General features: G+C 36.8%; 1 protein-coding gene across 1 annotated transcript in view; it reads right to left on the bottom strand.

The window, feature by feature from the left end:
* CNTN5 (contactin 5) overlaps positions 1–25,556 on the bottom strand; it is a 1,686,091-nt gene that overhangs the window by 1,243,124 nt on the left and 417,411 nt on the right. Inside the window, exon 2 of the mRNA XM_025266987.3 lies at positions 19,433–19,571. The gene's annotated coding sequence lies outside the window, so the exon portion shown is untranslated. The remainder of the gene's footprint in view (positions 1–19,432; positions 19,572–25,556) is intronic.

The raw sequence follows: 25,556 nt of genomic DNA, 5'->3' as shown, positions 1-25,556 counted from the left end.
TTATCTAAACAGTTTAGTTTTTATTCCTAGTTATTAAGTTTATAGACATGAATAAAATTGTGACATAAATAGGAAAAACAGCTTTTCTTTCACAACATAGGCCACAGAAATGGAAATATAAGGTAAATTATAAAATACATATTAGCTAAAACATTCCACAATAGTTTCTATCCATGAACATGTGAGGCCATGCCATTCAGGTATCTCTGACAGCACCATATAATTATAGATTCTTTTCAGTCAAGGTATGGGCACATTACAAAAACTGAAATGTTATTTTAAAGAGCTTATTTTGATTATTTTGTATCTAATGGGCAATTTGATATTTTAGACTAAATTTTCTAGTGTTTAATGTACTAGATACGATCATTTAGTTCATGTTTGTTGAGTTTATTTGTAGTGCAGAATTACTTCTCCAATAAATTGAAAGATGTTCTGTGTTGTGCTTAGTCGCTCAGTCCTTTCTGACTCTTTGCAACCCCATGGACTATAGCCCACCAGGCTCCTCTGTCTATCGGGATTCTCCAGGCAGAATACTGGATGGGGTTGTCATGCCCTCTTCCAGAAACTGAAGGACAGAATCATTATAAAATAAAATATTGATATTTTAGCCAAGATGAAGAGAGAGGGGACATATGTATGCCGATGGCTAATTCATGTCAATGTATGGCAGAAACCAGCACAATATTGTAAAGCAATCATCTTCTAATTAAAAAATAAATACATTTAAAAAATATAAAAATAAAAACCCAGCAGTCACTCCTGGGCACAGATCCAGAGAAAACCATACTTTGAAAAGATACATGTATCCCAATGTTTACTGCAACATTATTGACAATAGGCATGAAATGAAAGTAACCTAAATGGTCATCAACAGAGGAATGGGTAGGACTTCCCTGGAGGTCCACTGGTTAAGAATTTACATGCCAACACAGGGGGCATGGGTATGATACTTGGTCTGGTAAGATTTCACATGCCATGGAAAAATTATACTCATGTGCCACAACTACAAAGCCTGGACTGCAAGTAATGAAGCCCACTTGCCCACTTGCACAGTCCATGCTCTGCAACAAGAGAAATGACTACAATAAGAAGCCTGAGCACTGCAATGAAGAGCAAGCCCCACTCACTGCAACTAGAGAAAATCTGCTCACAGCAATGAAGACCCAGCACAACCAAAAATAAACAAAGTATTAAAAATACAGAGGAATAACAAAGAAGATGTGGTACATATATACAGTGGAATATTAGTCAGTCATAAAAAGGAATGAAATTGTGTCATTTGTAGAGACATGGATGGAACTAGAGACTATTGTAGAGTGAAGTAACTCAGAAAGAGAAAAAACAATATTGTATATTAACATATATACATGGAATCTAGAAAAATGGTATAGATAATCTTACTTGCCACAAAGAAATACAGACAGCAGCCATAGAGAACAAATGTATGGACACTGAGGGGGAAGGATGAATTGGGATTTGGGATTTTATACACTACTGATAATGTGTATAAAATAGATAACTAATAAAACCCTACTATATAGCTCAGATAACTCTGCTCAGCTTTGGAGTGACCTAAATGAAAAGGAAATTCATAAAAGGGGTTATATATATATATATATATATATATAATCTGATATGCATATATATATATATATATCAGATTCATTTTGCTATACAGTAGAAACTAACAATCAGACTTAAATTGAAGAAGTTAGAGAAAATCACTAGTCCATTCAGGTATCACCTAAATCAAATCCCCTATGATTATACAACGGAAGTGAAAAATAGAGTCAAGCAATTAGATCTGATAGAGTACCTGAAGAACTAGGACAGAGGTTCATGACATTGTACAGGTGGCAGAGATCAAGATCATTCCCAAGAAAAACAAATGGAAAAAGGCAAAATGGTGGTTTGAAGAGGACTTACAAAATAGCTGAGAAAAGAAGAGAAGCTAAAGGCAAAGGAAAAAGGAAAGATATACCCAACCGACAGTCGGCACTGAGAGAGGGCATCAGAGGTCAGACGGAGGGAAACCACAATCACAGACAACTGTGGACTATGGTATTGACTTACCCAGGAGACAAGTCTCCAGCTCAAGCAATAGTGTTTAACTATTACTTTAATGTTTCCTAGAGAGGGAATGTGTCTAGTAGATTTATGATAAAAGCTATACAATAGATAGTTGATGAAAAATGAATGTGTTCAATTCTTAGATAAGTTGTGACTGTCTAAATTAGTAATTGTATGATCCTGCTGAAATTCCTTAGACTGGCCCTGTTTGATATAAATTTAAGAGCCACAAGTGAAAGCCAAATGGGTGATACTAAAGAAAAAGATGGCAAAACCAATACAATATTGTAAAGTAATTAGCCTCCAATTAAAATAAATAAATTTATATTTAAAAAAGAAAGAGAAACAGACAAATCTAATAACATATTTTGGTAAACTAATATACCTAAAATACCATTTCAATATGTAATCAAATTGTTTGCATAATCAAAATAAAATTATTAAGAAAATAATGTTTTTCATACTGATTCTCAGACATCTGTGTTGTATTTTATTTTCACAACATATTTCAATTTAAATTAGCCACATTTCAAGTGCTAAATAGCCACATCTGGCTGATTTTATTGGACAGCACAACTCTGGCTTAGCCTGATATTTTCTTTACAGTAATCTCTTAGATATTTGCTACTTTATGAATTGGTCTTCCCTGGTGGCTCAGTGATAAAGAATCCACCTGCCGATGCAAGAGAAGTGCTTCTGATCCCTGGGTGGAGAAGATCCCCTGGAGAAGAAAATGGCAAGCCACTCCAGTATCTTGCTTGGGAGATTCCATGGACAGATGAGGATGGTAGGCTACAATCCAGGGAGTCACAAAAGATTTAGCAACTTAGTGACTAAAAACAAAACCTTTATGAATTACTTCTGCTTTGCATGTTGAATTCTTTACAGCTTCTTCTGACTAACACTGAGAGCATACAACTCTCCAGTCATAGAATGGTCCTCTATCTTGAGGCCAAATTAGCTTGCTGCATTCTATTTTTAATACATTAGGATTATGAAATAATTATAATATTAGAACTATCATAATATCTACTAGAATTATTTTTAAAGATGCTTACATATTTTTTAAGTGAGATTCTGAGAAGTTCCAAGAGCAGAGGATAAACTTTTATCAGACTTGACTATTCTGATTTTGCCCAGCTCTTGATAGCATTCTCAGTAGTACATACTTTCTAACAAAGACATAATACATCAATTCACATGGCATGTATGTGTGTGTATGTTGAGACAGAGAGAGAGAGAGTGCACAGAACTGATGATCTGACTACTGCTGTATTTTTACTCACAGCATTGAGAATAGTGTTTTTTGTTTTTGTTTTTGTTTTCTCTTCTACCTAAACAGGTCATCATATAGACAAAAATGTGGCAATCTGTTATCATTACCTCTGTTGGATTATTTTGAAGACACTAGAGAGGACTAAATGACCTGGAAAACTCAGTCAATGGAAAAGTCTATCGTACTTATCTCTGTTATTTCCACTGCTATGCATCACTGAAATCTTAGAACAATATGATTTGCTATACTGACATATAAACACAAAGGTCATTTTTCACCTTGTTCTTTATCCCAAGTAAATCTCAGAGATCTTTTAATACTTTCTATTCCATATGCTAGAGTAATATCAAATATTTTAAATGTTGAAATGTTATTAAAATTTACATTAAGTATGTAATAATGAAATGTTTTATTATTTCAAAAATTTACTTATTTGAGAAATACATAGGTAGTATGTAGTGCCTAGCATAATGTATTGTCCTTGATTAAGTATATGAGATGGTGGTCAAGCAGTCTTGGAGAGTTCCAACAGAGTTCTATAAAGTAGAAAAAAGGAATGAGTATTTAAAATTAAGTACCATAATCAACCACAAATCTTTCAAGTTTCTTCATGTCCCTGAAACCTACCTGTTACATCTTATGTATAAGCATGGCCCCCTGAATCACCTAAATCATATGTGATCAAAAACTTTGCTTAAAGTATTGTATTTCTTATTTTTCTATCTTCAATATGTCAGGCGTAAATTAAGTAAGAAATATGGTTTGAAAAATAAATAAGATAGTATTGAAGATATTTGCAACCATGCTCATAGACTAGATTTGAGTAAGCACAGGATCTGGTGCCACTATATGCGATTTACAAGCTACAAGATAAATTTTATAGACAATCTATTATATGTTTTATATATGAGCTAATCACTAAAAAACTTATAGAGATACCAATTTCTAAGTTAGAACACAAGAAAATGTGGTTAGTTTCTTTTCAAGGGAAGCAATATATATTTGTACAAAGTATATCCTACTTGAAATAATATTCAAAAAATTTTTGAAATGCAAGTACTGCCTCAAAGCTTACCAAGGAAGAATACTGTCACTTAGGAATCATTTACAATGTAATCTTTATTGCTAGTAGTCTAATTATTTAATTCACCATACATTAGTGACAGGGATTTTCAACCTCCTTAATTTGACATATTAGCCCTGAAGATGGCAGAACATAATCTGGAAAATAATTAACATGTGTAAAGGCATGATTGTCAACCTGGCAAGTGGCTCAGATGGTAAAGTGTCTGTTTCCAATGCAGGAGACCCGGGTTCGATCCCTGGGTTGGGAAGATCCCCTGGAGAAGGAAATGGCAGCCGATTCCAGTATTCTTGCCTGGAAAATCCCATGGATCGTGGAGCATGGTAGGCTACTGTCCATGGGGTCGCAGAGTCAGACACGACTGAGCAACTTCACCTTCACTTTCTGTCCCTTTGTAACAATCCTCATAGAAAAATAAGGAGGAGACTTAAATCTGGAGGACTAACTTGTAAATGAAATTAATCTCTCTGCCTAATATAAAAATCGGTCATTTTAGTGATGAACATCAACTATATAAATCACAACTTATGGCTTTTTGTCCAGTTACTAAGAATACATTATGTGTCAAGCTTTACAGAGCGTAGATTAGTAGAAGGTTAAAATGCCTAGCTTTACAAAATATTGTATAGGAAATAGGGCAGATGAACAAATAATTGATAAATGTCAGTCAGTATGGGTCGTACTTCAGTACTACAGTATGGGTCATGATCCTTATTTAATGCAAAAAGAGTCTGACACATATTGTGGAAGCAGATGCATGTGACCTTAATCTTGCACATGAAAAGAGGGAAAACTGGTGATATAGGATATGCCAGATAGAATTAATAATTTAAGAATGGTAGAATTGGAGAAGGGCAGCAAAAATACATGTTTAGGGAAAATAAGTGTCAAGAACAAGTGGAACAGAAATTTCTTTGTGAGTAATAGTTATATTAGTTAGTCATTGCTGTACAATAAGCCATCCCAAAATTCAATGTTTTTTAAAAATATATTTATTATCATTACTTATTTTGAGTGGCTGTAGGTCAGCTGATTAAGGCTAGGCTTGCCTGGAAGTAACAGTTAGAACTGGACGTGGAACAACAGACTTTTTCCAAATAGGAAAAGGAGTACATCAAGGCTGTATATTGTCACCCTGCTTATCTAACATATATGCAGAGTACATCATGAGAAATGCTGGGCTGGATGAAGCACAAGCTGGAATCAACATTGCTGGGAGAAATATCAATAATCTCAGATATGCAGATGACACCACCCTTATGGCAGAAAGTGAAGAAGAACCAAAGAGCCTCCTGATGAAAGTGAAAGAGGAGAGTGCAAAAGTTGCCTTAAAGCTCAACATTCAGAAAACTAAGATCATGGCATCTAGTCCCATCATTTCATGACAAACAGATGGGGGAAGTTATGACCAACCTAGATAGCATATTAAAGAGCAGAGACATTACTTTGCCAATAAAGGTCCGTCTAGTCAAGGCTATGGTTTTTCCAGTGGTCATGTATGGATGTGAGAGTTGGACTGTCAAGAAAGCTGAGCGCCAAAGAATTGATGCTTTTGAACGGTGGTGTTGGAGACAACTCTTGAGAGTCCCTTGGACTGCAAGGAGATCCAACTGGTCCATTCTAAAGGAGATCGATGCACGATACTGGATGCTTGGGGCTGGTGCACTGGGACGACCCAGAGGGATGGAATGGGGAGGGAGGAGGGAGGAGGGTTCAGGATGGGGAACACATGTAAACCTGTGGCGGATTCATTTTGATATTTGGCAAATCTAATACAGTTATGTAAAGTTTAAAAATAAAATAAAATTAAAAAAAAAAAAAAAAAAAGAAAAAAAAAATAAAATAAAATAAAATTAAAACTACACCAAATAAAAAAAAAAAAAAAGAAAAAAAAAAAAAAAATAAAGGAGATCAGTCCTGGGTGTTCATTGGAAGGACTGCTAAAGATGAAACTCCAGTACTTTGGCCACCTCATGTGAAGAGTTTACTTATTGGAAAATACTCTGATGGTGGCAGGGATGGGGGGCAGGAGGAGAAGGGGACGACAGAGAATGAGATGACTGGATGGCATCGCCAACTCCAAGGACATGAGTTTGAGTGAACTCTGGGAGTTGGTGATAGACAGGGAGGCCTGTTTTGCTGCAGTTCATGGGGTCGCAAAGAGTCAGACATGACTGAGTGACTGAACTGAACTGCTTGGAGTGGTTGACCTGGGGTGGCATTACTCTCTTTTTCTCCTTATTCTCACGGTGATGAAAAAAGAACAACAGAGTGAAAATGCACAAAGTATCTGAAGGCCTAAGGGCAAGCTGATATACTATTACTTTTGCCTCATTCTATTAGCCAAAGAAAGTCACATGGCTAAGCCCAAAGTCTAAGGACAGATAAATCACATGACAAATTATACAGCTACAGAGAGAGCTAAAAAATTAAAAACAATATTACAATCTATCACGCTGGCAAACTGTAAACTTGGAAAGTTATTCTACAGTACATCTGTCTGTAAAAGTATTGATGGCCAATGTCAGAGTTTTTGTTGTTGTATGTTTGTTTAATTTCATAACAAAAGAGAGCTGTTAAGAGTTTGGTACCAAGATGTTTCACCATAATCTTATTTTTACCTTCTTTTTTTCCTTAAATTGTAATGACATGTATTATTTTGTTTATTAATAGACTATTTTCCATGTTTAAAGATATTTCTCTACCTTGAAGGAATGAAATCCTACCAGTATTTTATCCTTATTGTTTAAAACTTTGCTTTTTAAGTTTAATTTAAAAATTGTACCTAGAGTTATTTACTTCTTTATTGCAAGGAATGCTGAGAGATCTGATTTTATTTATTTTTTCTAATGGATAACTATTTTATTAAAAAATTTTGTAGAGACAGCATATTTGTTCTCCACTGATCTGTACACCAAATTTGTATAGAGACACAGAAAGTTTTCTGGGTTATCAAAACACTGCCTCAGGAGTCTAATCTATCCTACTAACACACCATGTTATAGTGATGTTATACTTCCTGAGGGAGGACTAAGATTTCTTTGAAATTGAGTCCAGATCTATGAACATGATATATCTCTATATTTTTATGCATTTCTTTATGGTTTTGTATATATATATATATATATATATATACACACACACACACACACACACACACACACTGTCTGCTTTTTTATATTTTTTTATTTTTATGCATTTTCTTAATCTGCCAAGGCCAGTTAAAAAATAAAAATGGAACCACTGGACTACCTTTTATTTTTTCATGGTAGTTCAGTGGTAAAGAACCACCCACCAATGCAGGAAACATGGGTTTGATCCCTTGGTGGGGAAGATGACCTGGAGAAAGAAATGGCGACCCAATTCAGTATTCTTGCCTGGGAAATCCCATGGAGAAAGGAGCCTGCCAGGGTACAGTCCAAAGAGTCCCAAAAGAGGTAGACATGACTTAGTCATTAAATGATAAAAAGAACAATTTAAAGCAGAAAGAGATTTAGATATTAGGTGCCAACAAGAATTTCTACAAACAACTACAACAACAACAAAGATGTCCTTTTCATCACAGGGTACTGGAATACAAAAGCAGGAAATCAAGAAATACCTGGAGTAGAATGCAAGTTTGGCCTCAAGTACAAAGTGAAGCAGGGAACAGGCTAACAAGAGTTCTGCAGGAGAAAGCACTCGTCATAGCAAACACCTTCTTCCAACAAAGCAAGGGACGACTCTACACGTGGACATTACAGAAGGGTCAACACTGAAATCAGATTGATTATATTCCTTGCAGCCAAAGATGGAGAAGCTCTATACAGTCAGCAAAAATAAGACACGGACCTGTCTGTGGCTCAGATAATCAGCTTCTTAATGCAAAATACAGGCTAAAATTGAAGAAAGTAGGGAAAACCACTAGGCAATTCAGGTATCAGTTCAGTTCAGTTGCACAGTCATGTCTGACTCAAAGGGGCCCCATGGACTGCAGCATGCCAGTCCTCCCTGTCCATCACCAACTGCCAGAGCTTAATCAAACTCATGTCTACCGAGTCAGTTATGCCAGGCAACCACCTCATCCTGTGTCATCCCCTTCTCCTCCAGACTTCAATCTTTCCCAGCATGAGGGTCTTTTCCAATGAGTTAGTTATTTACATCAGGTGGCCAAAGTATTGGAGTTTCAGCTTCAGCATCATTCCTTCCAATGAACACTCAGGACTGATTTCCTTTAGGATTGACTGGTTGGATCCCCTTTCAGTCCAAGAGACTCCCAAGAGTCTTCTCCAACACCATAGTTCAAAAGTATCAACTCTTCCGCACTCAGCTTTCTTCGTAGTCCAACTCTCATATCCATGCATGATTACTGGAAAAACCATAGCTTTGACTAGATGGACCTTTGCTGGCAAAGTAATGTCTCTGCTTTTTAACATGTTGTCTAGGTTGGTCCTAGCTTTCCTCCAAGGAGCAAGCATCTTTTAATTTCATGGCTGCAGTTACCATCTGCAGTGATTTTGGAGACCAAGAAAATAAAGTCTGTTACTGTTTCCATTGTTACCCCATCTATTCCCCTTGAAGGGATGGGATCATATGCCATGATCTTAGTTTTCTGAATGTTGAGTTTTAAGCCCACTTTTGAACTCTCCTATTTCACTTTTATCAAGAGGGTCTTTATTTCCTCTTCATAAGGGTGTAGTTATCTGCATATCTGACGTTATTGATATTTCTACCAGCAATCTTGACTCTAGCTTTTGCTTCATCCAGCCTGGCATTTCACATGATGTACTCTGCATATAAGTTAAATAAGCAAGGTGACAGTATACAGCCTTGACATACTCCTTTACTGATTTGGAACCAGTATGTCATTCCAAGTCTGGTTCTAACTGTTGCTTCTTGTCCTACATACAGATTTCTCAGGAGGTAGGTCAGGTGTTTTGGTATTCCCATCTCTTTAAGAATTTTCCACAGTTTATTGTGATCCACACAGTCAAAGGCTTTGGCATAGTCAATAAAGCAGAAATAGATGTTTTTCTGGAACTCTCTTGCTTTTTTCCATGATCCAGCAGATGTTGGCAATTTAGTCTCTGGTTCCTCTGCCTTTTCTAAAACCAGCTTGAACATCAGGAAGTTCACGGCTCATGTATTGCTGAAACCTGGCTTGGAGAATTTTAAGCATTACTTTACTAGCATGTGAGATGAGTGCAATTGTGCGGTAGTTTGAGCATTCTTTGGCATTGCCTTTCTTTGGGATTGGAATGAAAACTGATCTTTTCCAGTCCTGTGGCCACTGCTGAGTTTTCCAAATTTTCTGGCATATTGAGTGCAGCACTTTCACAGCATCATCTTTCAGGATTTGAAATAGCTCCACTGGAATTCCATCACCTCCACTAGCTTTGTTCATACTGATGCTTCCTAAGGCCCACTTGACTCAGCATTCCAGGATGTTTGGCCTGAGGTGAGTGATCACACCATCGTGGTTATCTGGGTCATGAAGTTCTTTTTTGTGTAGTTCTTCTTTGTATTTTTGCCACCTCTTCTTAATATCTTCTGCTTATGTTATGTCCATTCAATTTGTGTACTCTGAGGAGGCCTTAAAAATAGCTGATCAAAGAAGAGAAGCTAAAGGCAAAGGAGAAAATGAAAGATATATCTATGTGAATGCAGAGTTCCAAAGAATATCAAGGAGAGATAAGAAAGCCTTCCTGAGTGATCAGTGCAGGAAAAAAAAAAAAGGGGAAATTAATAGAATGGGGAAGACTAGAAATTGCTTCAAGAATATTAGAGATGCCAGGGGAACATTGCATATAAAGATGGGCACAGTAAAGGACAGGCAATTCAGGTATGATCTAAGTCAAGTCCCTTATCATTATACAGTGAAGGTGACAAATAGATCCAAAGGTTTAGATCTGGTAGAGAGAGTGCCTGAAAAACTATGGACTGAGATTGGTAACACTGTACAGGAGAAGTTGACCAAACCATCCCCCACAAAAAGAAAGGGAAAGTAGTTGTCTGAGGAGGCCTTAGAAGTAGCTGAGAAAAAAAAAAAAAAGAGAGAGAGAAGTGAAAGGTAAAAGAGAAATGGAAAGATACAACCAAATGAATACAGAGTTCCAGATAAAAGCAAGGAGAGATAAGAAAGCCTTCTTAAGTGATCAATACTAAGAAATAGAGGAAAACAATAGAATGGGAAAGACTAGATATGTTTTCAAGGAAATTGGAGATATCAAGGGAATATTTATGCAAAGATGGGCTCAATAAAGGACAGAGACGTCAAGGACATGGATAATCACGATGGTGTGGTTGCTCACTTAGACATTCTGGAATGGCAAATCAAATGGGCCTTAGGAAGTGTTACTACGAACAATTCTAATGGAGGTGATGGAATTCTAGTTCAACTATTTCAAATTCTAATAGATGATGCTGATAAAGTATTGCAGTCAATATGTCAGCAAATATGAGAAAGTCAGCAGTGGACACAGGACTGGAAAAGGTCAGTTTTCATTCCAATCACAAAGAAAGTCAATGCCAAAAAATGTTTGAACTACTAAATATGCTCATTTCACATGCCAGCAAGATTATACTCAAAAGGCTTCATCATGATGTGAACCAAGAACTTCCAGACATACAACTAAATTTTAAAGAGGCAGAGGAATCAGAGATCAAATTGCCAGCAACCACTGGATCATAGAAAAAGCAAGGGAGTATCAGAAAAAAAAAATCTACTTTGCTTCATTGACTCCACTAAAGGCTTTGACTGTGTGGATCACAAAAAAACTATGGAAAATTATTAAAATGACAGGAATACCAGTTCACCTTACCTATCTCCTGAGCAAGCTGTATGCAGGACAAGAAGCAACAGTTAGAACCACACATGGAACCCTGGACTTGTTCAAAATTGGGAAAAGAGTACAACAAGGTTGTATGTTGTCACTCTGCTTATTTAACTTCTTTTTTTTTAATTTTATTTTATTTTTAAACTTTACATAACTGTATTAGTTTTGCCAAATATCAAAATGAATCCGCCACAGGTATACATGTGTTCCCCATCCTGAACCCTCCTCCCACCTCCCTCCCCATTCCATCCCTCTGGGTCATCCCAGTGCACCAGCCCCAAGCATCCAGTATCGTGCATTGAACCTGGACTGGCAACTCGTTTCATACATGATATTTTACATGTTTCAATGCCATTCTCCCAAATCTTCCCACCCTCTCCCTCTCTCACAGAGTCCATAAGACTGTTCTATACATCTATGAAGTGTAAATGATGTAAAATGTAGGTCTGGATAAATCACATTCTGAAATCACAAGTTTGCAGTGAAAAATATCAACAACCTCATTCATATATGCAGATGTTATGACTCTAATGACAGAAAGTGAAGAGGAACTAAAGAGCCTCTTGATGAGGGTAAGAGAGGAGAGTAGAAAAGCTAGCCTAAAACTCAACATTCAACAAATGAAGATCATGGCATCTAGTCCCATTACTTTATGGCAAATAGATAGAGAAAAACTGGAACAATGACAGATTTTATATTCTTCGGCTCAAAAAATTACTGTGGATGGTGACTGCAGCCATGAAATTAAAAGACACTTGCTCCTTGGAAGAAAAGCTATGACAAATCTAGTCAGTATATTTAAAAGCATAGACGTCACTTTGTCAAAAAAGGTTCATATAGTCAAACCTATAGTTTTTCCAGTAGTCATGTACAAATGTGAGAGTTGGACCATAATGAAGGCTGAGCACTGAATAATGAATTCTATCAAGGTGTGGTGCTTAGAGAAGACTCTGGAGACTCCTTTGGATAACAAGGAAAACAAACCAGTCAATACTAAAGGAAATCAGCACTGAATATTCATTGGTAGGGCTGATTCTTAAGCTGAAGCTCCAATAATTTGGCCACCTGATGCAAAGAGCCAACCCACTGGAAAAGACCCTGATGCTGGGAAAGATTGAAGGCAGGAGGAATAGGGGGTGACAGAGGACAAGATGGTTGGATGGCATCACTGACTCAATGGACATGAGTTTGAGCAAACTCTGGTAGATAGTGAAGGACAGGGAAGTCTGGTATTCTGAAGTTCATGGGGTCACAAAGTCAGACATGACTTGGCGACTGAACAACAACAAAATAAACTGTTAAAAGGGCTGGACAAACGAATCTCAGAAAGATTGCTGCTAAACCTTCAATTAACCATTAGCTTTCAAAGATGATTGCAAAAATTATATATAGCTGTCACTAATGATCATTGCTTCCAACACTAAGACATAAGATATTAAGGAAGGCATCAGGGGTGACTAGAACTGGAAAGATCATGTAAGATTTCTACTTCTCTTATAACTTCCATATCTCATGTCTCCTGTTGAGTGGACTCTAACCTTGAGTCTTGCTGGCAGGTCTTCTGAGAAGTGCAGTTATTACATCTCCAGGCTCTCTAATGTACTAGAGAGAATGAGGAAATATTGCTATGTGCTGGCAAAAATAAGTCAGAGTATTATGTAATCATTGTTTCTATTAAGATCAGGAGCATTTTTTGGTATTCCATCTTCTAAAAACTTATGACAGGTGAGTCACTTTTCTGTGTTTATTTCATATCCCACAACAGCGCCAGGATTTAAATATTATTAATGTTATGAAAGAGTCATATCTATTTTTCTTTATGCTCTTTGCCTTCTTCTTCCCTCCCTACATCTCTATTTCTTTCCTTGCATTACTTCATCCTTTCTTTCCTTACTCTTCCTTTTGCTTCTTCCTGCCTTCTTTTGCTTTTCTTCTTTCTTTCCTTCATTCCTCTCTACCCCTTTCCTACCTTCTCTACTTCTTATCCCTACTCCTCCCCTCTCTTCTTTCCTTTCTTTCTTTCTATCAGGTAGTTAGAATGGAAAAAAGAGTCCACGATGGTGGAACTATGCAACAGGTAAAATTTTTAAAAACGCCTTTGGAAGAGGAGGTTGAAGACTGGAGTGGGGACACACCCCCTTCCCTGATTGGTCCTGGGCATAACCAATAAGGAGAACACTGATAACAAGCTCTATCTGCGTTTGGCTTATCCAGTCAGACACCAGGGGGAGGATACAGAGGTATAAAAAGGGAAGCTAAGAGCTATCGGTGTGCTTCTTCATGACTTGGCCTGCCATTGCATCTCAGGAGTGTGCTGCCTGCTTCCCACTTGAGCTGAAACTGAGCTGTATCTGAGTTGTAACTAGTTTGTCATTACAAATACTGCCTGATTTCTTCTTCATAAAATGCTGTCTGTTTGAGTTACAAGTGGTCCACTATTCTAAATCTTTGCTACAAGACAGGAACTAATGGAGAGGAGTAAACCAAACTAAAAGCTTCCATCCATCCTTACTTTTTAAAATCTCACCAGACTCTCAAGTGAAATTTTATTCTACTTAGTGGTAAAATAATGTGTTACACATTCTATCACAATAGCAATAATAAAAAACACCTTCCAGATACCAAAGTCCAAATGTGTATATGGATAGATGATAGATGAATAGATAAGTAGGTAGACAGATAAACAGATTATGCTGCTGCTGCTAAGTCGCTTCAGTCATGTCTGACTCTGTGCAACCCCAGAGACGGCAGCCCACCAGGCTCCCTCATCCCTGGGATTCTCCAGGCAAAAACACTGGAGTGGGTTGCCATTTCCTTCTCCAATGCATGAAAGTGAAAAGTGAAAGTGAAGTCTCTCAGTCGTGTCCGACTCCTAGTGACCCCATGGACTGCACGCTACCAGGCTCCTCCGTACATGGGATTTTCCAGGCAAGAGTACTGGAGTTGTAAAATGAGATACCCACTCTTTAAAGATGAAGGAAACAAAGTACGTAACAATTAAGGCCAAGTTTCCACAGTTGGTAAATTTACAGCAGAAATTCAAGCCTTGCTTTTTATTATTCCAAAGCCTGTAGTCTTTCCATTTGTCAAAATCACATCAGTGCATTCAATACAGTATTGTAAAGTAATTAGCCTCCGATTAAAATTAATAAATTTATATTAAAAATAAATATGTACAAAGCTAGGATTAGAACACTGTCTCAGATTATGCTCAAACTTCAAAGTCTACAGAATATGTCAAAGAACCAAATAAATAAGGATAAGATAAACTCAGTAGAACTCTCAAAAAAAAAAAAAATGACAGTTTTTAGGGAAAAGGGTCTATATCTTACTAATAATTTTTCTGTCTGGGATTTTCTATGTAAACTAAGCTTAGTACAGAAAGAGCAACAATTTCATACATCTACTGGGAGAGATAGCAGCAAGCTGCTGCTGCTGCTAAGTCGCTTCAGTCGTGTTCGACTCTGTGCAACCCCACAGATGGCAGCCCACCATGCTCCTCTGTCCCCAGGATTCTGCAGGCAAGAATACTGGAGTAGGTTGCCATTTCCTCCTCCATAGCAGAGACAGAGCTCCTAATATGTTTTGTAGGATAGACTTGAGACATTCAATTAACTAAGCATTTGAGGGTCCCATTGCTTGTATATAAGTAGGATTAAACAGAAACTTTCTTATATTTGAAAACTACTCCAGAAAAATCATTTTGGTTTTTATTTTCCACACTCAGTTTTCCCTGGCATCTATATAAAGATATAGAAGAAAATGGCATAGCCAAAATGTCAACATTCCCTGTTGTTATGAATTCTTTTGACAATAGAAATATTCAATAAACATTACTATTTGTCAAGTATCATGTATCACATTTTTGAATACATTCCTATCACCGGAAGTGTTTGAATGTTTATAGTTTTTAAATGCCTTCTATCATGCTAGCAAAAGTATATGTAATATAAAACCTAGGCACTCCTTTACATTACTACACAAACTGATTACTATTATTTCCCCTCTTGCTTTAGGCTAATTTATTTTTCTTTGTATCCGTAGGTACTCCAACTGGAAAAACATTAATTCACCAATATATCTTCTCGAACAAACTCATACTGAAGATCACCCCTTGGTAGTGAACTTAAACCACCCCCCTCACCTCTACAACTGGCAGATAGATAAATTCTTAGATAAATGCCAAGAAATTCATACAACTTCAAATTGTATAATATTTGATGCTTACTCCTTGGAAGGAAGGTTATGACCAACCTAGACAGCATATTCAAAAGCAGAGACATTACTTTGCCAACAAAGGTCCGTCTAAGTAAAGGCTATGGTTTTTCCAGTAGTCATGTATGGATGTGAGAGTTGCGAAGAAAGCTGAGCGCTGAAGAATTGATGCTTTTGAACTGTGGTGTTGGAGAAGATTCTTGAGAGTCCCTTGGATTGCAAGGAGATCCAACCAGTCCATCGTAAAGGAGATCAGTCCTGAGTGTTCATTGGAAGGAATGATGCTGAAGCTGAAACTCCTATATTTTGGCCACCTGATGCGAAAAACTGACTCACTGGAAAAGACCCTGATGCTGGGAAAGATTGCAGGCAGGAGGAGAAGGGGATGGCAGAGGATGAGATGGTTGGGTGGCATCACCAACTCAATGGACATGAGTTTGGGTAAACTCCGGGAGTTGGGGATGGACAGGGAGGCCTGGAATGCTGCAGTCTATGGCGTTGCAAACAGTCAGACACGACCAAGTGACTGAACTGAAATGAACAAATTATTTAAGTCATTCTATTTTCATTCAAGTATCTATGTATTTTTGTCTACTTCATATAAAAGATTTTCCAAGAAGTGTTTGAAAATAGTATCTTCCAAAAGAGAGAAATCTAAAATATAGTTAACATTAAATAGCTGATTTTTACAAGTGGCAAAATACTTATCTTTATAACAAACATTGAACTGAACTGATAACAAACATCTTAGGACAAATTAAGATTATATTAGTGAATAACAATTTTGGAGAGAACTCTTCCATCTCCCATCGTGACCATTAGGAATCGTACATTCCCACTGATTTGGACACACTACACTTGAAAGATTATTGTGGACATTCCAATTGTCAGAAAGTCCTAATATGCAGCCAAAACTATTTTAATGCAATGTCCTCATTTTTTAAGCTGCCAACTCTGGATACCATACTATAAATATCATAACAAGTAGCAAAGCTGTTAACATACACAATACATGTATGCAACTAAAGCATGTGAAAAGGACTTTACTTTCAAATTTCTATGCAATTTTCAAGAATATTAAGGATAAAGAATTAAATTTCTCATTTCTTTAAAACAAGACATCCCACTCTATTTTTATTAGTTGTTGGACTCTTTTATTTACACACATCGATACCAAGAATTGGGAATTATTAATTTTTTTTAATTAGGTGATAAGAATTCTGCAAATTCTGAAAATCTATAAACCTAGAGCCAAACTCGGGCTCTTCTCTAATGAAAGGAAGCCCTTTCTCTTGGAACTGAGCCAATGTCTATTAAACAGCACCGTGTAAGCTATTCAGTGAAACATTTCATTGTCAGAGGCTGAACTCAAGACCCCTTTTAATATATATACACACACACACACACACACACATGTTAACTTTTAGTATGGGAGGAATTTAATTGATTGTGTCAAATGAAACTGTCAGTGCCTTCCCTGAATATTTTTAGTAGTTGTAGTGACAGACTAGGTACCTAAATGAAACAGGGCTTTATTTAAAGTGACACTGTGAATTCACTTTCATCAGATGCATCAATTCTAACTCACTTATGTCTTTTTGGAGCGCTCAGTTTGTCTCATTTGTTTCAACTGTTTCCTATTCTACCAATATTCTTTTCAATTATACAGACAGAATAATAACATGAGTGACATAACAAGAGTTAAGTATGCTCTGCTCAAACCTGTGTCCATAGGTTCCCTGTATAATAAAATGTTTCCAACCTCAACATGAAATCTAGATATATTAATAGGCTGACAAAAAGTCTCTTCTCAAGAATTAGAGTTCTGTTGAATGACTTGAATTTAACACAGTTCACCTGGTAATTGATAAAATGCACTTGCTCACAGGTGGCATAGGCATTTACTCTATTCTATTTCCATCTGCTAATATGTCTACCGTAAATTTAAAATTGAATATCCATCATCCATCTGGAAGTGAGCATTAGATCCCAAATCCTCTTACCTGCAGCTGCTATGCTGTGTTCAGTTGTCTTTCTCTAAAAATGTCACAAGCACCATAAATAAAGTTCCTAAAACTGTAAAATTCAATTAAGGTGTCTGCATATAATTTATCTCTGATATCACTGATATTAGATAAGTCGCATGTTAATATAGAGTTTCATTTGCTAAGATCCTCCAATGATTAAGAGTTGAAGACAAAATGCTTGATGTACAGGAAATAACACTTTCCAAATGTGTATATATCTTTTGTAGTTAGAACACAAATCATTAATTTCATTTTCTATATATGTAACATACTCTCCGGAGAAGGCAATGGCACCCCACTCCAGTATTCTTGCCTGGAAAGTCCCATGCACGGAGGGGCCTGGTGGGCTGCAGTCCATGGGGTCGCTAGGAGTCGGACACAACTGAGCGACTTCAATTTCACTTTTCACTTTCACGCATTGGAGAAGGAAATGGCAACCCACTCCAGTGTTTTTGCCTGGAGAATCCCAGGGATGGGGGAGCCTGGTGGGCTGCCGTCTATGGGGTTGCACAGAGTCAGACATGACTGAAGTGACTTAGCAGCAGCAGCAGCAGCAACACACTCTCAGATAATTCTTGTACTAACAAGGAGAATTATGATGGCAAAATTTGGCTGAAAAGTCTGTCGAATATTAGAATATGCCAGTGGACTAATTCATGGGGAACTAACTCTTTTCTACAGTTTGGGGTTTCACTGTCAGAGAGTTTCAATCTACTTCTTTAAATTTTCTCTCCCCTTATTTTCTAGTGTTTGAAAAGATGAAAAATTAATGTTGTTTTTAAACAATAAAATTAATTTAAAGATACCTTGTGCAGTTAAGAACTTCAATAAAAATGAAAGACTGGTATCATTTCATGGAATGAATGAAAACACTTGAAATGTAAAGTTTTATATAGTGATCTGCCAGAATATGACTGTGACTAGCAGAAAGTAAACTGCATGTTAGACTCTTGACTTTACACTCTTCTACAGAACTGTTCTCTAATTTAGATTTAGTCACTTCCCTCCTGTAATTTTCAAGCCTGAGGAAACTGAAAGCATAGAATAGATATAGGAAAATACTTTTCAATTTTTCAAATCAATTAACTTCAATTAACCTGACAAATTAAAGGACAAATCCATAGTAGCCTTGAAATTAGGAATGATATTGTCAATAAGAAAACAAGAACAGACAATTCTATATCCAAAATGGATTGACCTCCTGAGTTGATTATCTCAAAATATATCATACATTTTATAGTTAAGTAGCACACAGTGGATTAAATTGAAATAATCTCTTCATGCACACTTGTGAATATTAAACATGTTTCTAATCATTATTATAAAACAGTTTAAAGTATTCATTTTAAATGATTATTATTTAACTACACAATGCTTATATTTACTCAAAATAGATGTAACTGATATTTAATGATTTGGGATGTTGTTAGGTTAATGTTCTTTCTATCTATGACTTTCTGCTAATATAACCTAAGTACTGCCTTCAAACTCAAGCTGTCAATAAACATAAAATCCATCCACTATGATGTTAGTAGATAAAGATATGAAACAGGAGGCTATATGAGAGTACTGTTTCTCTTATACTTTTCAGCAATTTAACACAATATTTATGTACTTACCAAGCTCATATCAAACTAAAATTTTAATAAAAACAAAATATTTTACTATTTTCACTTCAATATTTTACTATAATATTTTGTAGAATGTGTTTACCAATACAAGTAAGTTTTTTTTTTTCATTTAAAATAAAAGTTATTTCAAGTAAAAAAAATCCTTAAAATATTGAGTTGTTGTTAAGGAACTCCATAACTGGCACACACAGGCTTTACATTACTTTTACATTATTTTATATTATTTTACATTATTTTATTAAATTATTACATTATTTTCCTTCAACATTCCTTTAAGTTTCAAAGGTATATTAATAAAAGATAAACTGTACCTTCTGTCTGAAAACAGGGCCCCAAGTATAAACTTCAGAAAGGAACTGGTTTTGTACAGATATCCTTTTGCCACAGTCATCCAAAAAATGATGCTTAGTAGATCTTGAGTGACACTAAACAGCAATCCTTTAAGGTCACCTGTTAAGAAAATATATCCGCTATTACGGTTACAAATATTTTTTTTAACTTTCCAGTATTTGACCAAAATCTACTTTTCTTACTAAATATTTTACATAATTGTTCAGTTTAGCTATTCAGAAAATGACTATGCTATTTAACAGTATCAATAGATGTTTATAATTTGTCTAAATACTGTATATTTACTGAGTTGTTACATCACCAGATTTGATTTTTCCTTTATAATTTGTATTTACTAAGAAACAGAAAAGAATATCAAAGGTAAATTTTCATGGATTTCAAAAGCTTCAAGAATACAGGAGTGGGTTACCATTTCCTTCTCCAGGGGATCTTCCTGACTCAAGGATTGAACCCTGGTCTCCTGAATCTTCTGCACTGGCAGGCCGATTATTAACTGCTAGTGCCACTTGGGAAGTCCTTCACGATGTATACAGATATCAAATCATCACGATGTACACTGTAAATATCTTACAACTTTATATGTCAAGTATACCTCAATAAAACTGAAATAAAAATAGAACATTTATTAATTCTTGTATTTCAGCTTTTGGAAAGCTTTTATAGTAATCCTGTACTGTTGTTGGCATTCACATAATTAAGTTGTTTTTATTTTCCATTTATTTAGAGGATTTACAATATTTATTATTCTTAAAAGTTTGTGACCTTCATTTTTAAATATGTTTGAAAATTATGTAAGTGTATGTAATTACTGGTATTCCCATCTCTTGAAGAATTTTCCAGTTTCTTCTGATCCACACAGTCAAAGGCTTCGGTGTAATCAATAAAGCAAAAGTAGATGTTCTCCTGGAACTCTCTTCCTTTTTCAATGATTCAACGGATGTTGGCAATTTGATCTCTAGGTCGTCTGCCTTTTCTAAATCCAGCTTGGACATCTGGAAGTTCAAGGTTCATGTACTGTTGAAGCATGGCTTGGAGAATTTTGAGCATTACTTTACTAGCGTGTGAGATAAGTGCAATTATGCAGTAGTTTGAGCATTTTTTGGCATTGCCTTTCTTTGGGAATGGAATGAAAAGTGACATTTTCCAGTCCTGTGGCCACTGCTGAGTTTTCCAAATTTACTGGCATAAGGGGTGCAGCACTTTCACAGCATCATCTATTAGGATTTGAAATAGCTTAGCTGGAATTCCATCACCTCCACCAGCTTTGTTCGTAGTGATGCTTCCCTAAGCTAACTTGACTTCACATTCCAGGATGTCTGGCTCTGGGTGAGTGATCACACCATCATGATTATCTGGGTTGTGAAGATCACTTTTGTATATTTATTCTGTGTAATCTTGCCACCTGTTCTTAATATCTTCTGCTTCTGTTAGGTCCATACCATTTCTGTTCTTTATTGTGCCCATGTTTGCATGAAATGTTCCCTTCAGTTCAGTTCAGTCACTCACTCTTGTCTTACTCTTTACAACCCCATGGACTGCAGCACGGGAGGCCTCCCTGTCCATCACCACCTCCCAGAGTTTACTCAAACTCATGCCCATTCAGTTGGTGATGCCATCCAACCATCTCATCTTCTGTCATCCCCTTCTCACACATTCAGTCTTTCCCAGCATCAAGGTCTCTTCAAATGAGTAAGTTCTTCGCATCATGTGGCCAAAGTATTGGAGTTTCAGATTCAACATCAGTCCTTCCAATTAACACTAACGACTGATCTCCTTTAAGATGGACTGGTTGGATCTTTTGCAGTCCAAGGGACTCTCCAGAGTTCTCCCACCACAGTTTAAAAGCATCAGTTCTTTGACACTCAGCTTTCTTTATAGTCCCACTCTCACATCCATACATGACTACTGGAAAAACCATAGCTTTGACTAGATGGACCTTTGTTGGCAAAGTAATGTCTCTGCTTTTTAATATGCTGTCTAAGTTGGTCATAACTTTCCTGCCAAGTGGCAAGCGTCTTTTAATTTCATGGCTGCAGTCACCATCTGCAGTGATTTTGGATCCCAAGAAAATAAAGTCTGTCACTATTTCCATTGTTTTCTCATATAATTGCCATGAAGTGATGGGACTGGATGCCATGATCTTAGTTTCCTGCATGTTGAGCTTTAAGTAAACTCTTTCACACTCTACTTTCACCTTCATTAAGAGGCTCTTTAGTTCTTCACTTTCTGCCATAAGGGTAGTGTCATCTGCATATCTGAGGTTATTGATATTTCTCCTGGCAATCTTGATTCCAGGTTGTGCTTCATCCAGCCCAGCATTTCTCATGATGTACTCTGCTTACAAGTTAAATAAGCAGGTTGACAATATACAGCCCTGATGTACTCCTTTCCTATTTGGAATCAGTCTGTTGTTCCATGTCCAGTTCTAACTGTTGCTTCCTGACCTGCATACAGATTTCTCAGGTCAGGTCGTTTGGTATTCCAGTCTCCTTCAGAATTTTCCAGTTTATTGGGATCCACATAGTCAAAGGCTTTGGCATAGTCAATAAAGCAGAAGTAGATATTTTTCTGGAACTCACTTGTTTTCTTGATCCAGTGGATGTTTGCAATAATTAATACTGCTGTATGCTATATAAGAAAGTTGCTATGAGAATAAATCACAAGCTTCCTTATTACAAAGAAATATTTTCTATTATTTATTTTTTGTCTATAGGTGGTAAATGTACATTAAGCTCAAGGTGATAACCGTTGATAATCATGTATGTAAACTATATAGCATATTGAAAAGCAGAGACGTTACTTTGCCAACAAAGGTCCGTCTAGTCAAGGCTATGGTTTTTCCAGTGGTCATGTATGGATGTGAGAGCTGGACTGTGAAGAAAGCTGAGCACTGAAGAATTGATGCTTTTGAACTGTGGTGTTGGAGAAGACTCCTGAGAGTCCCTTGGACTACAAGGAGATGCAACCAGTCCATTCTAAAGGAGATCAGCCCTGGTATTTCTTTGGAAGGAATGATGCTAAAGCTGAAACTCCAGTACTTTGGCCACCTCATGCAAAGAGTTGACTCATTGGAAAAGACTCTGATGCTGGGAGGGATTGGGGGCAGGAGGAGAAGGGGACGACAGAGGATGAGATGGCTGGATGGCATCACTGCCTCAATGGACGTGAGTCTGAGTGAACTCCAGGGGTTGGTGATGGACAGGGAGGCCTGGCGTGCTGCAATTCATGGGGTCGCAAAGAGTTGGACATGACTGAGTGACTGAACTGAACTGAACTGAAGCCAAATCATTATGCTGAACACCTTAAACTTATACAAACATCTAAATAATATCTCTATAAAACTGGATGAAAAAGTATAATACCATTCATTAATGATTTATTTCATATTTAAAAGAGAAGTAATTACATTTAACATATGTTTCCTCTCATTGAATAAATATCATTTACTTTTTCTAATTGTCAATTTGTAAATTAATCCATTGATTTTTCTTTCTTCAAATATTGTTGCCACTGAAAGCAAGGAATAACAATATTCAATCTTTCCAGAATGAATTAGGTTCTATTACTTCATTTGTGAAAACAAAGAGAGACTTGGAGTGATTCCAGCAGTATACTGAGACAACTTACTTACAATAGCCAATTGATAAATATTAAGAAAGTTTTTAAGGTATATTAATATTCAATTTAGCCTATATGGGAATATTTAAACCCAGAATCAGTAAACACTATAAATTAGGATTTTTAAAACTTACTCATTTGGTTGTTTTACCAGCACATCACTGCTAATCACCATCTCAAAGTGTGAAACCACAGCACATCTTAATTAGCATGTAAAGACTATCATCTCTTAGAGGCAGAGGGCAAAAAATTGAGGCTCAGGTCCATGAGTTAATTATAAAAGTAGCTGAGCTCCAGAAATATGAATTTGCATATCTAACAAGTCTGTTACCCCAGGGTCAGAGTTTTGATTGGGAAGGAGTTAGATGCTGAGATTCATAATAGGGACATCTGGCTAAACCACTCAGAAATACTGAATCCCATATACCCTCTGAGCCTCCTGATATGGTCTACTCATTTTAGGTAAAGATGTAGATGTGTGTGTGTTCAGTCACTCAGTCATGTCTGAGTCTTTGCAACCACAAGGAATGTAGCCTGCCAGGCTCCTCTGTCCTGGAATTTCCAGGCAAGAATAATGGAGTGGCTTTCCATTGCATTCTCCATTGGATCTTCCCAACCCAAGGATCAAACCAGCATTTCTTGCATTTCCTGTCCTGGCAGGCAGATTCTGTACACTGTGCCACCTGGAAAGCCCTGAAAGACGTAGACACCACATCCCAAATTAGACATGATCAGAACCAGAGTGATAAAGTGAATTGAATCAATGGTTCCCATTGCCATGTGTCTACCTGTGTTCCACCTTTCTTGTAGTCTGTTTTTTCCATTCAGTGTTATTCAAGATCTGTGTCAGAGGAGGTAGCCCTGACTTTCATTACTGGATCAATAGTGCTTTCACTTAGTTTTGTGTCTTCAGAGGCTCCTGTGACCAGCTGACCAAGACAGAGAAAGGCCAAGAGTGGGTCAGGGACAGATCTGATTTGTGTGAATGTCCTGAAAATGAGCTATATTATGGCAGGCTGATTCTTAAGGATATTCATGGTAGAAATTCTTTCAAAGAACAGTAGATCTGGTCATTACATTTGTGTTTAAAGAGAAGAAGGTTAAAGTAAGAATATATAAATGGGCCAAGGATAGGAATTGGGCTAACATGAAAAGTGACTATGCATAATATCAAATCCAAGATTTGGAGTTAGCAACCTGGAGATCCAGAAGAACCAAGGGCATAGTCCCTGCTGAAGGCTAGCAGCCTCCAGACCCAAGAAGAACCAATGTTTCAGTTCAAGTCTGTGGGCAGGAGAAAACTGATGTTCCAACTGAAGGCAGGTGGGCAGAGGAATTCCCTCTTACATGAAAATTAGACTGTTTGCTTTATTCAGGCTTTCAATTCCCTGGCTATGACTCACCCACATTAGGGAGTACAATCTGCTATACTTAGCCAAAGGATTCAAGAATCAATCTCCTTCAAAAACACACTCACAGAAACACCTAGAAAAATGTTTGACAAATGTCTCTGCAAACACTCTCCCAGTAAAGTACACAACAAAACACTAAGTATCACATTTTCTTAACCCCACATCCTCCTTTCACTTTTCCCTATTTCATTTTACCCAATACAATCACATTCCTCAAAAGAGGTATCTATGACTGTTTTCATTTTCACACCTCTCATTCATTCCTTTTTCCATTAATATCTCCCTTCATTCCCAATATTCCATTTTGCTTTTTGGAACTTTATCTTATTCTCTATCAGACTCTTAAGTGTGCATTTCATCAAAATTCATTCTTGGCCTTTAATCTTTACTCTATAATCTCTTCCGAGGTAATCCTTGATTTCATTACATTACCTAAACAAAAACAAATGCCAACTTTATAACCATTTTTTTCTCTTGGATTTTTCAAACTCATGATAAAATTAACATATCTAAAATTGAAACCAGGAACAATGTTTGCTTCCCTGTCAACCCTTAACAACCATATCACCTTCCAGCATTCTCTATCTCAGTGAATGATTCCATCATCTTTCCATCTTGCGAAAGCCACAAACCTTAAGGCTTTCTCAGATATCTCATTCTTCCTCAACCATGAATTCAGTAGTTTATCAAATCATGTTTACCTGATCCTTATATATTTCAGAACTTTGTCTTCTCTATTCCCATTACCATTCATTTAAATGAACATATTTTCTGCATTTGCTATTGAATCAGCCTCTTTGCATTTCACTCTGTATCCACTTTAAAATATTGTTCATGAGACATACAAATGGCCAGAAAGTACATGAAAAAAGTGATCAACATAACTAATTATCAGAAAAGTACAGTCAAAACTATAATGGATGTGAGAGATGATAAAGAAAACTGAGCACCAAAGAATTGATGCTTTTGAACTCTCGTGCTGGAGAAGACTCTTGAGAGTCCCTTGGACTGCAAGGAGATCAAGCCAGTCAATCCTAAAGGAAACCAGTCCCAA

The sequence above is a fragment of the Bubalus bubalis genome, chromosome 16 (assembly GCF_019923935.1).
Source record: "Bubalus bubalis isolate 160015118507 breed Murrah chromosome 16, NDDB_SH_1, whole genome shotgun sequence".
NCBI lineage: Eukaryota > Metazoa > Chordata > Mammalia > Artiodactyla > Bovidae > Bubalus > Bubalus bubalis.
Note: the sequence above shows the minus strand (reverse complement) of the source record. Positions and strands in the feature narration are given on the sequence as shown.